Source organism: Xyrauchen texanus, chromosome 35 (assembly GCF_025860055.1).
Source record: "Xyrauchen texanus isolate HMW12.3.18 chromosome 35, RBS_HiC_50CHRs, whole genome shotgun sequence".
Taxonomy (NCBI): Eukaryota; Metazoa; Chordata; class Actinopteri; order Cypriniformes; family Catostomidae; genus Xyrauchen; species Xyrauchen texanus.
Window position 1 is genome coordinate 23,293,885 of NC_068310.1, and position 5,606 is coordinate 23,299,490.

Sequence of the window (5,606 nt, forward strand, 5' to 3'; positions counted from 1 at the left end):
TCCTGTTTGGTCTTTTATCAACAACTGTTTTGAGGTTGACTATAGTTACTTGATTTTGGCAGTTCGTGTACTTGTAGCAACAATATCTAATCCTTAAGTGAAACAATTTTATAACGATTGATCAATCGAGTAGAATTTGGCAGGTCATGCGATCCTAATATGGAAGACCATGTAGACTTGAAGGCGCTAATGAAGGTGTACCTTTTAACATTAGTGAAGCCATTAGGGTTCATGTAAAATATGTAGTTGTACGGCATTTTGTTAATGGTAAAGCACAAGTGCTCCTGTAGTACACAATGCGTAATTATGGACAAGTTTGTTGAATTTAACATTGATAAGTAGGCTACTGCACTTCATTTAATTGTTTCCAAATTTGCAGACGTTAATTGCGGTGTCCTGCAGTAGTCATTACTTAATGAAAGGTGCCATTTCGATTTTGCACTGAAATCTTCTGCAACTTAAACCTAAATTTGTGCTTGAGCAACATTACAGAAGGATGAAGTTACCATTTGTAATGGTTCTTGCTGCACTATTGATGTCAATGTTTTGTTAAAATGAGTAAGGCTATTGTATTTTAGATAGTGTAATGCTACCTATTGAATCGCCTTGTCTTGTCCAGTGTGATAAGTGCCATTTGTGAGAACAAAACAAACCCCCTTTGCTCTTTTCTAAAATATGTCTAAGAACGTTAAATCTCAAAAGCTTTGCATCCTGATTAACGTGCTTGGAACGTTTGTAATCAAAGACATCTGAATTTTCTTAGATGAGCAAACAACTTAAAGATGTCTTCCACATCAAAATTACGCTTGGATCATTAACATGTTCTCTAATATTTCTCAATGAGGTCTAAATGTATAAAAATTTGTTCGATCTAGCATCTCACGGGTTTTCAAATGTTGTTGTGAGGGACCACTAACTAAAAGGCAGCTTGAGATTTTTTACCTAACCATTTTTAAAAAGAAAAGGGGTTGGCGTGATATAAGGACATGTGTCTTTACAAATCGTATTTTAAAAGCTCTGGCATGCATGTCAACTGCCTGTAAAGGGAATATATGAATCCGTGTAATGTTTTAAATCAAAGCAATTCAAATGATTGTACTCTTATTTATTCCATGTCAAACACCGCACATATAATTTACATCGTCCATTCCATTGGGAATGCATCAGCTTTATACAAACTTTTACTGCCCTCTACTGGACCAGATGACAACTCTCATTACATCCCCTTTACATGTAGGAAATAAGGAAAATTACAAATCTTTTAACGCACGTCACCACACATAATTCCATAAACCAATGAGTAAACAAGAATTCAACATCACAAGTAGAAAACCCATTGCAATATTATTTGCATCAACTTTTTCCACGAAGTCGGCTCTTAAATTCTCACCACATTTAGTTTTTCAAGAGGTTTCAGGTTCTGAGCTGCCTTATCATGGTACACCTTTTGTTTTATTTCAAAAGCTGCATATGTGTTTCCATACCTGTCTTTTCTTTTTTATTTTAGATGCCACTTTTGACAGCGTGTCACGCAGCTTTCGATTTATAAGGAGTTCGGCAAGAGATAATCCACAACCCAGAGGAGAAGAACGCTAATTTAACAAGGCCAGATACGGATCCGAGTTACTCAGATGCCTTTTTCAAGAGTCTTTTTACAATTTGAACTCCCTTCTCTGCCTTCCCATTAGCCTTCGAGTAGGACTCGCAGTAGTGTGTTTAAAACCATAATAACCATAGACGCGCCTACATCACCAAAACAAATTCCTTGTATGCGTAAAAAAAACATAGGCTACTTGGCAATAAAGCTTTTTCTGATTCGGAAAAAGATTAAATTATTGACTACTACACTGGGCAAGGGCTTAGATTCCCCTCCCCCAATATTTATACCATGATCAGTTGAAATATGTATATGCTTTTCATGTGATGAATCACATCAGTTGTCGTGGTATGACGAAGCTGTGCAATTTCAGGATAATTATAGTAATCCATTACTAGCAAGCAAAAGGTCCTTAACGTTCAGGGGCGGAGCTAGGGGTGGCCGTGGCCACCAAGGACCGAAGATTGGCCACCCCTCTCGCAATTGCTGTTTTAATCATTTATTTTAATTTTTTGGGCACAATTTAGTTATTTAGAGGTGAAATCATCTCTGTACAAATGTACAAACTTAGGTGTGCACACCAAGGTCGCCAAACCTCTCCATCCCGAACATGCTGCCAGAACATTTCTGTGCCACCACAGACTGATCGCTTGCCCCTGACTCCCAACCCCTTTGGAAAAACTCTTCTCTCTGCCCATGTTACCGTTCACAAGATAAAGGTCGGTTCCAACCTTTTGCCATGGTACATCAGATTTTACAGTTAATGTTCTATCAAGATTTAAATCAACAAAACCAACTTCCTAAACCTTAAACCTAACCGATTAAGTCCAAAAAAGTGAGATGAAAAACACAATTTCTGACGCAACCACGTCATTTTGTGGTGTTTGTGCTTCTATGACACTTAATGACACTTTTGACTCACCTGTCGACTGGTGTGCTCTTCAGGACTCCTACAGGCCCTTTGTATCGCATATGCAACACTCTGTCAGCTGAGCTGTGCAATTTGATCACACTTACACAGACTTGTATATGTAGTTAGTTCATTTAAATTAGTCATGCCTATAGTAAACGTGTTTATATGTCATAAGATAGCATTGTGTGAGGAACAGGGTGAAAAGTAAGCATTCATGAACTGATAATCTGCTGATTTACTCTTGATTTGAGTGAAAGGAGATAAAAGTAATTGTTGTTTTAGGGCCTCTAGTGTAAATTTCACCACAGAATTGCTGCATTACGTACAACAGGCCACAGAAAAATAATTTTGCAAAAATATATTTGTTGTAACATGATTTTATGTTACAAATGACACTGGGGGAGAAATATGAAAGTCGTCATTAAAAAGGCAACTTAACAAACAAATTGAATTTGGCAACCTCCTCTCTCTCACAATCTCCTCTTGATTTCATTCTATCTAGGAAAAAAGTTACTTTTTAATTTTGAATTCTTAAGATCAATTTAATGTGAATACTTTTTTACATTTATTCTTTTGGCAGACACTTTTATCCAAAGCGACTTACAAAAGAGGAAAACATATGCGAATCATCTTAAGGAGACAGTGGTGTGAAAAAATGCCATATTACAAAGTTTCACTATCATCAGAATAGTATTCAAAGTAGATCAAAGTGCAACAAGAAATTATGTATTATTGACTGGTTAAGTGCTCATTGAAAAGATGTGTTTTAGCAGTTTTTTGAAGACAGAAAATAAGTCAGCTTCATGAATGGACTTGGGAAGGTCATTCCACCAATGTGGAATGATGAAGCTGAAAGTCTGGGAAAGTGTTTGTGTTGGTACAACAAGGCGACGTTCCTCTGCCGATACGCAGCTCTGTAGAAATTATTTTTGGTATGCTGGAGTAGACGCAGTGAATGTTCTGTATGCCAGCATCAGAGCCTTGAACTTGATACGTGCATCAGCTGGCAGCCAGAGAAGAGAGACAAGGAGTGGTGTAACGTGCGTTCCCTTTTGTTGATTAAAAAATAGACGTGCTGCTGCATTCTGGATCATTTGCAGGGGTCTAATTGCACATACAGGGAGGCCTGCAATGAGAGCATTACAGTAGTTCAGTCTAGTTATGACATGAGACTGAACAAGAGGTTGTGTGGCATGTTCAGAGAGGAAGGGTCTTATCTTTCTGATATTGTAGAGTGTAAATCTACATGATCTTGTAGTCTTGGAGATGTGGTCTGTGCAATGTAGTTTGTTATTGATGGTTACCCCTAGATTTCTGACCGTTTTGGAAGGCGTTACCGTAGTTGCACCCAGCTGCACGGTGATATTGTGTTCAACAGCAAGGTTGGCTGGAAAGACAAGGAATTGTCTTTCCAGGGGTTGAGTTGCAGGTGGTGTTCCTTTATCCATGCCGAAATGTCTGCCAGGTAGGCAGAGATTCGAGCAGTCACTGTGTTGTGGTTGGGCTGGAAAGACAAGTAGAGTTGTGTCATCAGAGGTAAGAAAAATCATGTGCCTGAATGATGGGTCCCAATGATGTTGTGTATATAGAGAAGAGACAGTCTCTTCAATAGCACACATGGTATAAAGTTGTACAAATCTCCTAGATCACATCTGATTTTCTACAACTCATGTTGTGTAGATTTGTTGTGTTCTTGAAAATAAACACTTTAAACTGCAGTACAGCCCATTGAAGAGACTGTAAGTCTATCCCTCATAGCCTCATTATCAGATTATCAGAAGATGGCGCTACTGTGAACAAGGCCTATATGCATATTTGACAAGCTTATACTCTATTTCTCAAAATATTTAAGATTCACAGGGGTGTAAAGTAATCTTAACTTAAGTGAAAGTATGGCTACTGAGTGAAAATTTCACTTTTTTTACTTTCACACAGTATGTTTTTGGTTAGATACTTTTCAGTAAAATTTTCACTCAGTAGCCATACTTTAACTTAAGTATAATTTCTGAGTACTTTTTACCAGCATGGCATCCTGCCGCAAAAGCAGAGCCACACCGGATCCATTTCCTTATCCGATCAGTCTACGATGTCCTCCCCAGCCCAACAAACCTCTTCTCCTGGGGCCTGATAAACACCCCTGCATGCCCTATGTGCCAAAAAAGAGGGTCCTTGGAGCACATATTAAGCTCTGGGAGAGGGACGTTATCGTGGCACCACGATCAGGTGCTAAGGGTCATTGCAGAAGCCATCAGCACAGGGATCTCCCTCAGCAGGCGCCAGCACAGCACTCAATTGCATTTGTCAAGGCTGGAGAGAAACCATCACAGAGCAGGAACCCAGCAGGGGGACTTCTGGCAACAGCCCGGGACTGGCAGCTAAAGGTTGACCTGGGAAGGCAGCTAAAATTCCCAGAAACCATTGCCACGAATACACTTAGGCCTGACATGGTCCTCCTTTCAGAATCATCAAGGCAGGTGGTCCTACTGGAATTGAGTGTGCTCTGGGAAGACCGAATGGAAGAGGCATTTGAACGGAAGAGGGCCAAGTATGAGGAATTGGCTGGTGAATGCCGTAGCAGAGGATGGAAGACCCGCTGCCTCCCCATCGAGGTTGGCTGCCGAGGGTTTACCGGCCAGTCGCTCTACAGGGCCCTCAAGCTCCTGGGAATAAGGGGACTGCACAACAAGAAAGCCATCAGGAACATCACGGATGCCGCTGAAAAGGCATCTAGATGGCTGTGGATCAAAAGGGGTTATCCGTGGATCACACATGCTACTTAGTCACAAGTTGTGGACTGATCAACCCTGGCTGGGTCGCCTGGGCGAGGGTGTATGATGTTGAAAGACCCGAAACACCCGATGACTCCAGGTTACATCACTGATGATGTGTCTAGGTCACACCTGTAAGGTGTATGTTAAATCAGTTACACCCCTGTGAATCCTAATTTCATTGAGAAATGGAGTAAAAGCTTGTCAAATATGCGTATAGGCCTTGTCACAGTAGCGCCATCTTTAATAGGAATGATGAGGCCGTGAGCGATAGAATTACAAACACTTTAATTGGCTGTACTGCAGTTTCAAATGTTTTTGGATCGTT